Genomic DNA, 13679 nt, shown 5'->3' with positions numbered 1-13679 from the left:
CACTATCACTAAAATGCTCCCCCACCACCACCTCAGCCACCTGTCTGGATTCATTCCCCAGAATTAGGTCCAGCAATGCACCGTCCCTTGTAGGACCCTCTACATATTGACCTAAAAAGTTCTCCCGTACACATTTCAAGAAATCCACTCCATCCAAGCCCTTAACACTACGTCTATCCCAATTAATGTTGGGAAAGTTGAAATCACCTAATATAATTACCCTATTGTTATTGTTTTTACACACCTCCACAAATTGTGCACATATTTGCTCTTCAATTTCCCACTGACTATCTGGGGGTCTATAATAAACACCCAACAACGTGGTTGCCCAATTTTTATTCCTAAGCCCCACCCACACAGCTTCATTTGATGCCCCCTCCAAGATATCATCTCTCCTTACTGCAGTAACTGACTCCTTAACTAATAATGCAATGCCTCCTCCTCTTTTACCCCCTCCCCTATCTCACCTGAAGATTCTATATCCCGGAATGTTGAGCTGTCAATCCTGCCCCTTCCTCAACCACGTCTCAGTAATGGCTACTATATCACAATTCCACATGTCAATCCTCACCCTTAACTCATCCGTTTTACTTGTAATACTCCTGGCATTAAAGTAGAGGCCATCCAGCCTTACCTTATTCCATTGAAAATTAATGTAGCTGTACTCCCTCTGACTTGATTGTTTTACTGTATTATGATGTGTCCCTATTCTGCTAACATTCTGTGTCCCCTCCCCTTGCCGAATTAGTTTAAACTCCTCCCAACAGCACTAGCAAACCTGCCTGCAAGGATGTTAGTCCCACTCTGGTTCAGGTATAGACCGTCCCACTTGTACAGGTCCCACCTTCCACAGAAATGGTCCCAGTGATCCAGGAAGCTAAAACCCTCCCTCCTGCACCAACTCTTAAGCCACGTATTCATCTGTATTATTTTCCTGTTTCTGAGCTCGCTAGAATATGGCACTGGGAGTAATCCAGAGATTATAACCCGAGAGGTTTTGCTTTTCAGTCTACTGCCTAACTCCCTGAATTTTTGATGCAAGATCTCATCCCTCTTTCTACCTGTGTCATTGGTAGCAACGTGTACCAGGATCTCTCCCTTATCACCCTTCCCCTTCAGGATGCCCTGCAGCTGTTCAGTGACATCCCGGACCCTGGCACCCAGGGAGGCAGCACACCATCCTGGAGTCACGTTGACGGCCACCATAGCGCCTATCTGTTCCCCTGACTATAGAGTCCCCTTTTACTATTGCTCTTCCTCTCTTCCTCCCCTCCTGTACAGACAGGCCGCTTGTGGTGCCAGAAGCTTGGCGCTGTCTGCGCTCCCTGGAGGAACCAGCGCCCTTATCAGCCTCCAAAATGGAATACCGATTTGCAAACAGGACCCTAGGGGACTTCTGAACCTGCCTGTTTCTCTTGGACTGCCTGGTGGTCACCCATTCCCTTCCTTCCTCAAGTTCCTTCAGCTGCGGTGTGACTGCATGAAGAATTATCTGATTTTTGGAGTAAGAAGATTTCTTAAATGCATATATGGTCATAATTTTATGACTGAAACTGATCATAAGCCACTGATGGCTATTTTGAATCAAAAACCTCTAGTACCCACTTTAGTTGCAGCCTGAATGCAGACAGAGATAGACTTTGATTTTTTCTGCTTATTAGTACAACAGAAGATTGGAAGATTACTGCAAAGTCTAGATTACCACCTCCAGTGGTAATTACCAGAATTACTGCCCAACAGGGAGGATGTATTTTTCTTTTCACATGTAGATGAGTTGCCAGTGACAACAGATGACATTGATAAAACAACTCAGTGACCCTGTATTGGCAATGGTATATGACTATATTGCAAATGGGTGGCCACCACAGATACTGGATTTAGAAATTAGGCTACTTTTTACGCATATGAATGTGTTGTCCATTGATAAAAGTTGTTATATGTGGAGCTAGAGTCGTAATTTCCGAAAGGTGCAGATCACACTTGCTGTGGGATCTTCATGATCCACATTTAGGGATGAATTTGGAAAAGCATCTAGCAAGAAGCTTTCTTTGGTGACCAGAGTTAGATAAGGACACAGGAGACACAGTGTAGAGCATGCCAAACTGCAGAAAAGAAGCCGCCATTAGTACCTTTACAACCATGGAAATAGCCAGCAAGAGTGTGGCAGAGGTTGCACATGGATTTTGCAGAATTTGAATGTCAACAGCTATTCATTGTGATAGCCATTCTAAATGGGTTGAGGGGTTTCCAATGAGTTGAAGAACAACTAACAAAACTCTAGATATTTTGGATAGTTTGTTTGCTGCTTATGGGTTCCAGAGGAAATTGTGTCTGACAACAGACCTCAGTTTTGTCCAGAAGCGTTTGTAAAATTTGAGAATGAACGGGGTAAAACAGAGTTCCACCATATCAGCTTGCTTCAAATGGAGTAGCAGAGTGCACAGTACAAATTAAGCGTCCTCTCCTTAAGAAAACATTAAGATAATGCTAGATACAACTTAGAAGTATCAGTTGTTATTGAATCTCAAACTGGCAATTTTTTTGTTTTTTTAAATATTTATTTTTAAAATTATTCGTCATTTTTAGCCCATCCCTAATTGCCCTTATTCAGACTCTTATTAAGAGTCAACCACATTGCTGTGTGTCTGGAGTCACATGTAGGCCAGGTAAGGATGGCAGTTTGCCTACCCTAAAGGGCATTGTAAACCAGATGGGTTTTTACAACAAATGACAATGGTTTTATGGTCATCATTAGACTTTTAATTCCAGAATTTTTATTCCATTCAAATTTTACTGTCTGCTGTAGGATTCAAACCTGGGTCCCCAGAGCCCCCTGGCTCTCTGGAATACTAGTCCAGTGACATTAACACCCACTATTGTAACACATTCCACACTACTTCTTCCTTAAACGACAGCCTAGATTTTAATTGCTAAAGCCAAATTTAGCACAATCAGTATGTAAGGAACATGCCTTTTTATTTTCTGCTGGACTGTGGATTATAATTACAATGGTTGCAGTTTGAAGGACATGTCCACTGGAGCAGGATGAGAGGTATATACAATGTGGCAACCCTGGAGCAGTGTGCCATGAAAGGATGGTGCCTGAAAGGAGTCCAGGACCAAGGGAGCTGCCTGGCAACAGCATTTTAATTGGCGCCTGACTGGGTTTTGTGAGAGAGCAGTGCAGTAAGCTCCGAGTCTTGAAAGGAACAAGACCTAAAACCTCTTTCTCCTGTCTGTGTGGAAGATTCCAGTAATTCCACAACACAGATCTCCTGGCCTGCAAAGAGAAAACACCATAAAATCTCTCTTCCTCACATCTCTATAACCTGCTGTCTCTTTGAGGAAATCCTTATAAAAGGGAAAAGGGGAACCACTGTTAGACATTGAAAAGCAAATTCTCAACCAATGAACTAAATACTGAAAAGTGCTGGAAGACCACCTTGTGTTATCAACAAAAACTGAAAGGAATTTGGAAGACATCGATCAAAATCAACCCAGCGAATCCTGTACTCCAAATTGGTGCTATTGAACTGTTTTATCCCACCCTTAATCCATGTTTTTGATCATCTTATGTGTCTTGTTTGTGCATGTATAGGGATTTAAGAAGGGGCTCGAGTTTAAGTTGTAGAGTTAGAAATTAGCAGTTCATATTTCTTTCTTTTACCACTGGTTAACGACAGTTTGTTCAATAAACAGCTGCTAACCTTAATTAAACAGGTGGAATTGGGGCAATCTGGTGGTTTGGTCAAACATTTTACATTTGTTGCGACTCGTGGAGCAGTGAGGCTTGATATTACAGCACACTATCCCCACTGAGTTGTGACAAGTAGTATAGGAACAATCTAGGCAGAAAGAGAGTCATGATAGGGGTGGAATGAGAGAAAGAAATCTGAAGTTGAACCAGAAGGTTAAGGTAAGAGAACATCATCGTTATCGGTGATTGAAGTGGCTACTAGGAAGAGTTGTGAAAATATGTGGTCCTCACACATACTTGAGTCAAGATGTTTGGTAGTGGAAATATTAGATTAGTACATATAGATCATGTTTTACCTTCAGACATTCACGGAGAAGAAGAAAGTTGGGAAGAATCAAATGAGCCGGATGAATTGGATAGCTGGGATGTGAGTAGAATACCAACCAGTTCAGATCCGAGTCAGAGTCAGGCAGGCATGTATGATGAAGTGAAAATTCAATTGAAGGCCAAGGTCAAAATGAGTCTTTGTTGGAGAAAACTTCTCCTCAGATTTAGGCCCAGATGGGTCATGGTCCTTCCAGTTCTGAAAGGTCAAAGGCGGTATCCTCTTAGGTATAGAAACCCAGTGGTTAAGTTGGATTTGTAAATAAAATCAAGAAATGTATATAAATTGTTTGGATTTTGAAGTTTTGTGTAACTTTTTCATTGAGGGAGGAGTGTAATAGCATCCTCTTGTGGCCATTTGTGTATTTATGTATATATCATCGAACTGGAATGAACTAGTTTTCAGTTGATAAAAACAAAAAAACTGCGGATGCTGGAAATCCAAAACAAAAACAGAATTACCTGGAAAAACTCAGCAGGTCTGGCAGCATCGGCGGAGAAGAAAAGAGTTGACGTTTCGAATCCTCATGACCCTTCGACAGAACTTGAGTTCGAGTCCAAGAAAGAGTTGAAATATAAGCTGGTTTAAGGTGTGTGTGTGGGGGGCGGAGAGATAGAGATACGGAAATCTTGTCGCAGAGAGGAACAGAACTTCTTCAAGGAGGTAGGCATTTCTTGAAGAGCAGTGGCAGTCAATTAAACACAGAGATAAAAACAAAAAAACTGCGGATGCTGGAAATCCAAAACAAAAACAGAATTACCTGGAAAAACTCAGCAGGTCTGGCAGCATCGGCGGAGAAGAAAAGAGTTGACGTTTCGAGTCCTCATGACCCTTTCAGTTGAGTACTTCAGATTCCATGTGCTGCACAATGTCTCTTTAGAGCTTGGCCTAAATAGCCAAGTGGTTATGGTACTGGGCTTGTAACCCTAAGATCAAGAGTTCAAATCTCACAATGGCAAACTATGAAACTTCATCTGAATAGGAGCAGATGGAAACTGGTTTGTACTCGAAAGAGTTACAATGTCTCTTTACTGTACTGCAAAGATATCACACTGTGCGTTTCTCCCTCTGTTTTATTATTTTTTTGCTCTTTGTTCTTTTACCCATATTTTCTTCTAAACACTTTCCATGTTGTCCAGGCATGGTACCTTAGCATTCCCTCCAGTTCACATGTTTAACATGTGCACCTCAGACAGAGGTTATTAAGTTAGTCCTGACTTACTGAGTCCCATTGTCACACACTGACATTCTGACTGAGATGGTGTCTACTGTATGGCTTTACCACCAATTTTTGTCTGACAAGACCCTTTTGTGTTTTCATTTGCTCTATTTGAATTGTTAGATCGCTAGAAACAATATATATTCTGTTTGAACCTCCCTGTGAAATTCCTATTTGAAACATAGCCATTTTGAAGTAGTTGGGCTGAATTTTCACCTAGGAATGGGGAAATGAGTCAGGCCATTTCCCGATTTTTGGAAACCCAAACCATTGCCTCTGTAATACCCACCATATTTTCATCTCCTGGAGATGCGGCTGAGTAGGGTTTAGGTTTTCTGAATCCAGGGGCAGTGGCTGAGGAGTGAGTGTAGAGGTGGACTGGTTAGAAGTCCCGCCGTGGTTTACTCAGACATTGGCCCAACTCTCCAATATAATTTCTAGGTCTCCTAAGTCCCCTTTCACCACCCCCCCACCCCCATCCATCCCTTGTCCCCTCATACCTCTCATGGATTCTCATGTATCCTCCATAGCCACTCACCCAGTATCCATTGTGGGCACACCTCAGGAGCTATGGTTTTGAAATGAGTATTCAAAAAAACACTTTAACAATCTAATACAGCTGTCATTCAAACATGCTTCATACTGAAAAAAAAACTCATTCATAAAAGCCAATCAAAAAACAAAATCCCTCAAGTGGTCAATATGTTGTAAAACCAAGCACTTAACTCCTTTAATAATCTCTCAAAACTGTCAATCAAATACAAATAAAGCTCCCAACTGTGATGAGGCTCTGGAGTTTTTGAAACAATCCAATATTCAACCCACCTATCAAAACAAACTCTTCAAAATGTAAACAATGAGATCTATTTGTTACAGCCAGGATGGGAGGAGTGTTTGAATTATCACACCCCAATACTCCGCAGGCCGTACCATTTAATTTTTTCACCGACATGGCCAATTATTTATCTATACCTCTCTTACCCAAAAGTAAAGAGACTCTGACCAGGCTTCTTTCAAAAGTTCAATGATTCATTTATTTTAATACAAAACTTCTTTTAACAAGTTGCAAGTACTGATTAACACACAATTGTAATTGGGAAGTATAACTATCTATCTCTTCCTAAAGAAATCTTCCAGCACACACAGACAAACAAAGGACCAACAGAGAGAGGCTCTCTCCTGGGCTTTGGAGGATGGGTGTCATAAACTAAAGGATAAAGTCTGCAGGGTCTTGACGCTGTCAATCTGGAGTTCTCTCGTGTCCCGGTGGATGCCTGGAAGTTCCTATTATTGGTCTCAGTTTTGCATGTCCAAATGCTGACTAGTTTCTCTCAGATGGGGGTTCTCTGGCTACAGGTTGATAGCCATCCACAATTTCAGGCAAGGTAGAGAGAGGGAGCCAGTTGAGGTAGTCTTCCTTCCTCAGCTTGTTCTCCAACGAGGCTGCCTTCAAAACAAGCAGGCTCACAACTTAAGTTATTTCCTTCTCTCCCATGTAATTGCCTTTTTTTCTCCCTGATTGACATTATTTAAAGTGCTTTGCAGTTCAACACAAACAAACAACTCCTTCTGAAGTACTATATAGGTCAGGTGATTTCTTGGAAGAGGCCTGCTTGTTGACAGCTCTAAGGTGAACTTATGTCCTTTTTTTTAAAAAAAAAGCAGGTTAACATCCATATGTCAAGATCATGCCAAATTTTGTAAAAGCAAATTTCAGTCTTGAAAGATATTATTCTAACATCATGAAACTGATAAAAAGATGGCCCTTTTTTGAAGCTACACCAGATGTCCTGTCAATCAAAGCTGTCCAGCAGCATTTTCTTTCTAAGTAAAAGCTGCTAAATGTTTTTTGTTTCAAATTTAAAAGGACTCTGGGCATTTAAATCACTTCAGATCATTACATTAGCATTCCCAATCGGTATTTTCTTCAATTTTGAATGCATAATAGCATTTTTCCCAAAGGTAGAAGTACTCTAATGCATCTCAACATTTACACAATGGTGGCCAATGTAGTGGTCAAGTTACCTTTTCAGGACAGACTCCTATGCTTAATCACTGCAGTAGAAACACATCTGACTTGTAATACAGTATCTAATAATGGCATTTGAAGCTGTCAAACTATTTACTTTACCTGTCACAATGTTCTTGTGGGCTTTCCCCCAAGGTTCACAAACACTTACCTGCTGGGTTTTCAGGAGTGTTCCGAAACCTGCCCAAGTCATCAGAAATACTGGGAGGCAGAAAATACAGTTTCTCATGGGCCTTGTAACAGGATCACTGACGTCAGCAGACATACATGTGGTTTTGCAACCCACACTGTTCCTGATGCATAAAAGTCTATACGAAAATGACGTGGGGTCAGGAAATGCGCAGGAAATTCAAATTTGCTGCAAGGAAACAGTTTTTGCCATTAGCAAAACCATTCCTGCCTCCAGTATTGTTTACAAAAACAGAATTACCTGGAAAAACTCAGCAGGTCTGGCAGCATCGGCGGAGAAGAAAAGAGTTGACGTTTCGAGTCCTCATGACCCTTCGACAGAACTTGAGTTCGAGTCCAGGAAAGAGCTGAAATATAAGCTGGTTTAAGGTGTGTGTGTGGGGGGCGGAGAGATAGAGAGACAGAGAGGTGGGGGGGGGAGGTGTGGTTGTAGGGACATACAAGCAGTGATAGAAGCAGGTCATCAAAAGATGTCAACGACAATAGTACAATAGAACACATAGGTGTTAAAGTTAAAGTTGGTGATATTATCTAAACGAATGTGCTAATTAAGAATGGATGGTAGGGCACTCAAGGTATAGCTCTAGTGGGGTTTTTTTTTTATAATGGAAATAGGTGGGAAAAGGAAAATCTTTATAATTTATTGGGAAAAAAAAGGAAGGGGGAAACAGAAAGGGGGTGGGGATGGGGGAGGGAGCTCACGACCTAAAGTTGTTGAATTCAATATTCAGTCCGGAAGGCTGTAAAGTCCCTAGTCAGAAGATGAGGTGTTGTTCCTCCAGTTTGCGTTGGGCTTCACTGGAACAATGCAGCAAGCCAAGGACAGACATACGGGCAAGAGAGCAGGGTGGAGTGTTAAAATGGCAAGCGACAGGAAGGTTTGGGTCATTCTTGCGGACAGACCGCAGGTGTTCTGCAAAGCGGTCGCCCAGTTTACGTTTGGTCTCTCCAATGTAGAGGAGACCACATTGGGAGCAATGAATGCAATAGACTAAGTTGGGGGAAATGCAAGTGAAATGCTGCTTCACTTGAAAGGAGTGTTTGGGTCCTTGGACGGTGAGGAGAGAGGAAGTGAAGGGGCAGGTGTTGCATCTTTTGCGTGGGCATGGGGTTGTGCCATAGGAGGGGGTTGAGGAGTAGGGGGTGATGGAGGAGTGGACCAGGGTGTCCCGGAGGGAGCGATCCCTACAGAATGCCGATAAGGGGGGTGAAGGGAAGATGTGTTTGGTGGTGGCATCATGCTGGAGTTGGCGGAAATGGCGGAGGATGATGCTTTGAATGCGGAGGCTGGTGGGGTGATAAGTGAGGACAAGGGGGACCCTATCATGTTTCTGGGAGGGAGGAGAAGGCGTGAGGGCGGATGCGCGGGAGATGGGCCGGATACGGTTGAGGGCCCTGTCAACGACCGTGGGTGGAAAACCTCGGTTAAGGAAGAAGGAGGACATGTCAGAGGAACTGTTTTTGAATGTAGCATCCTCGGAACAGATGCGACGGAGGCGAAGGAACTGAGAGAATGGGATGGAGTCCTTACAGGAAGCGGGGTGTGAGGAGCTGTAGTCGAGATAGCTGTGGGAGTCGGTGGGTTTGTAATGGATATTGGTGGACAGTCTATCACCAGAGATTGAGACAGAGAGGTCAAGGAAGGGAAGGGAAGTCTCAGAGATGGACCACGTGAAAATGATGGAGGGGTGGAGATTGGAAGCAAAATTAATAAATTTTTCCAAGTCCTGACGAGAGCATGAAGCGGCACCGAAGTAATCATCGATGTACCGGAGAAAGAGTTGTGGAAGGGGGCCGGAGTAGGACTGCAACAAGGAATGTTCCACATACCCCATAAAGAGACAGGCATAGCTGGGGCCCATGCGGGTACCCATAGCCACACCTTTTATTTGGAGGCACCTCCAAATTTATTAATTTTGCTTCCAATCTCCACCCCTCCATCATTTTCACGTGTTCCATCTCTGAGACTTCCCTTCCCTTCCTTGACCTCTCTGTCTCAATCTCTGGTGATAGACTGTCCACCAATATCCATTACAAACCCACCGACTCCCACAGCTATCTCGACTACAGCTCCTCACACCCCGCTTCCTGTAAGGACTCCATCCCATTCTCTCAGTTCCTTCGCCTCCGTCGCATCTGTTCCGAGGATGCTACATTCAAAAACAGTTCCTCTGACATGTCCTCCTTCTTCCTTAACCGAGGTTTTCCACCCACGGTCGTTGACAGGGCCCTCAACCGTGTCCGGCCCATCTCCCGCGCATCCGCCCTCACGCCTTCTCCTCCCTCCCAGAAACATGATAGGGTCCCCCTTGTCCTCACTTATCACCCCACCAGCCTCCGCATTCAAAGGATCATCCTCCGCCAACTCCAGCATGATGCCACCACCAAATACATCTTCCCTTCACCCCCCTTATCGGCATTCTGTAGGGATAGCTCCCTCCGGGACACCCTGGTCCACTCCTCCATCACCCCCTACTCCTCAACCCCCTCCTATGACACAACCCCATGCCCACGCAAAAGATGCAACACCTGCCCCTCCACTTCCTCTCTCCTCACCGTCCAAGGACCCAAACACTCCTTTCAAGTGAAGCAGCATTTCACTTGCATTTCCCCCAACTTAGTCTACTGCATTCGTTGCTCCCAATGTGGTCTCCTCTACATTGGAGAGACCAAACGTAAACTGGGCGACCGCTTTGCAGAACACCTGCGGTCTGTCTGCAAGAATGACCCAAACCTCCCTGTTGCTTGCCATTTTAACACTCCACCCTGCTCTCTTGCCCATATGTCTGTCCTTGGCTTGCTGCATTGTTCCAGTGAAGCCCAACGCAAACTGGAGGAACAACACCTCATCTTCCGACTTGGGACTTTACAGCCTTCCGGACTGAATATTGAATTCAACAACTTTAGGTCGTGAGCTCCCTCCCCCATCCCCACCCCTTTTCTGTTTCCCCCTTCCTTTTTTTTTCCAATAAATTACAAAGATTTTCCTTTTCCCACCTATTTCCATTATAAAAAAAAAACCCCACTAGAGCTATACCTTGAGTGCCCTACCATCCATTCTTAATTAGCACATTCATTTAGATAATATCACCAACTTTAACTTTAACACCTATGTGTTCTATTGTACTATTGTCGTTGACATCTTTTGATGATCTGCTTCTATCACTGCTTGTTTGCCCCTACAACCACACCGCCCCCAACCTCTCTGTCTCTCTATCTCTCCGCCCCCCCACACACACACCTTAAACCAGCTTATATTTCAGCTCTTTCCTGGACTCGAACTCAAGTTCTGTCGAAGGGTCATGAGGACTCGAAACATCAACTCTTTTCTTCTCCGCCGATGCTGCCAGACCTGCTGAGTTTTTCCAGGTAATTCTGTTTTTGTTTTGGATTTCCAGCATCCGCAGTTTTTTTGTTTTTATCCAGTATTGTTTAGTCTAGCAAACCCATATCCTGTATGCATGCACAGGCATTAGTTTATTTCTGTGTGGGTATGTTCATGTGTTGGTGTGTGTTTGCATGTCTCGCCTGTGCTTGTGTGTGTGTGTGCATGTTGGTATTGCGCATGTCAGTGTATGTGGACATGTGTGTGTCTCAGTGTGTATGCATGTGTCGTGCATGTTGTATGTGCATATTTCAGTGTGTATATGGGTGCTTTTTTATATGCTAGTGTGCGTGCATGTCAGTGTGTGTTTATGTATCAATGTGCATGTGTGTTGTTGGGTTGAACTTAATTTCTGTGGTGCGGGTCCCAGTGGAGGACTGGAAATGGGCACCATCACCAATTGGAAGGAGTGTGACTGGCCAACCTCTATCATGTAGCTGCCAGCCAATGAACATAATAGAGGCAATGGGCTGGTTCAATAATGTCATGGGTGCGGGTAAAGGGGCACTGATCTTGACATTACCTGACTGAAAGGCAGGTGATAGCGCCATCATTAAAGAGCTGCCATTGCATGCAGTATTCCCTTCATCTGCAGGTTCAGCTCAGCAACAGTGATGGAGACCCCTTTAGCTGGACTGGAAACCCCTGGACCCAAGAGGCTCAACTGAGGAACCAAGGATTTGACCTGGAGTCTGCTGCCAACATGACTGAGGGAATAAACCTTGTGGCTTCACAATTTAGCACTGCCTCTTTGCAGTTTCTCCTTCAGGCTGCATGGGAAAGGTGGGAAACTGTTTTCAAGGGATGGCAAGAAGACACCTTCCCACCTGACCAAGGAAGCCTGAACAGAGATAACAGCACATGTCAGCAGAGAAGGGAGTCAACTGTGAGCCTGGTTGTAAACAGTTTAATTACCTCCGCCACTCTACCAGCCTGAGCCTTACTTAATGCTGTACTCATTGGGCTCTGCAATTGGCAATGTGGGAAAGACTATCACATGAGGAGGGAGTGATCAACTGGGTGGTGGCAGGGTGGGAGTGCCAACAATTCATGGCTCCTAAAGCATGGCCATATCTGGACAACATGCATCTGTCAATCTTTTCCAGCCCCCTCCATGTTCCATGAGAGTTGATGGATGGAGAAGGCATCCAATAGTCCAAATCACATCCATATAAAACCTCCCATTCGTAACAAAGTGCTCTTGCCTGCAGAGGAGGAGGCCCTTGAACAGGCAGGAGAGCAAGGCAGCTGGGCGATTGTAAAACTGGAGTGGCCAGCGAAGAGGAGGCTTTGAGCTCATTTGTCCACTATTGGACAAATGGAGATTTTCAGCAGGCATGAATGAGAGGAGGAGATGTGAAGCCCTAACCCTCACTCTTTATGTTCTATGATGCAAGTTTTTGCACTCTGGAAGGACAGCCAGACTTAGAAACCAGGAGTCTGCAGTCCACCTTTGAGGAGGAGAATAGCAACTCCATAGATGGTGCATTACCACATTAATCCCCCATAGCCTCCGCCAGCACAGATACTCAGTGAGTATGTGTTTGTGTTTAGACTCAAGATCACAAGCTGGCGAGCAAATCACTGGCACGCCTGAACAGCTGATGGAAACTGTGATAGCCGAGACCACTAATGGTCGGAGGCCTGGCCCATGTTTATCCACAGGCTGATGATGGACTACGGTGTCAGCTACACGTTACCTGCTGCAGCTAGCGGAATATCTGGCTGAGCTACCAGAGACTATATGCATGGACGATAAAGGAGTCCATCCAGGTCATAACTGTGTCATTTAGCCAGTGTATTTGCACGTGGCATCCTTCATCGAGAGATTGGTGACTGTCATGGAGTACTACATCCAACAGACCAGTGAATGCCAGTGATCCACGTTGACCTGCATACCATGCTGGCCTTGGCCATGAGCGCAATACGGCAGTGTCAAGACGAGAGAGGGACAAGATGCCAGAATCTCTAGGTGTTCCTACGTTTCTGGATTGCAGAAGCCGTGTTTTTTTATTCATTCACAGGATGTGAGCTTTGCTGCCTAGACCAGCATTTATTGCCCATCCCTAGTTGCCCTTGAGAAGGTGGTGGTGGTGAGTTCCCTTCTTGAACTGCTTCAGTGTATGTGGTGTAGGTACACCCACAGTGCTGTTAGGGAGGGAGTTCCAGGATTTTGACCCAGTGACAGTGAAGGAATGGCGATATATTTCCAAGTGAGGATGGTGAGTGACTTGGAGGGGAACTTCCATGTGGTGGTGTTCCCATCTATCTGCTGCCCTTGTCCTTCTAGATGCTAGTGGTTGTGGGTTTGGAAGTTGATGTCGAAGGAGCCTCAGTGAATTCCTGCAGTGCATCTTGTAGATGGTACACACTGCTGCTACTGTGTGTTGGTGATGGAGGGAGTGAATATCTGTGGATGTGGTGCCAATCAAGTGGGCTGTTTTATCCTGTATGCTGTCAAGCTTCTTGAGTATTGTGGGAGCTGCACTCATCCAGGCAAGTGGGGAGTTTTCCATCCCACTCCTGACTTGTGCCTTGCAGATGGCGGACAGGCTTTGGGGAATCAGGAGTGAGTTACCTGTTCCTAGCCTCTGACCTGCTCTTGTAGAGACAGTATTTGGTCCAGTGCAGTTTCTGGGCAATGGTAATCCCTAGGATGTTGATAGTGGGGCATTCAATGATGGTAATACCATTGAACTTCAAGAACTTCTCTTGTTGGAGATGGTCATTGCCTGGCACCAAGCAATGTCAGATTTCCTTCCCTAAAGGGCATTA

Source organism: Carcharodon carcharias, chromosome 30 (assembly GCF_017639515.1).
Source record: "Carcharodon carcharias isolate sCarCar2 chromosome 30, sCarCar2.pri, whole genome shotgun sequence".
NCBI lineage: Eukaryota > Metazoa > Chordata > Chondrichthyes > Lamniformes > Lamnidae > Carcharodon > Carcharodon carcharias.
Note: the sequence above shows the minus strand (reverse complement) of the source record.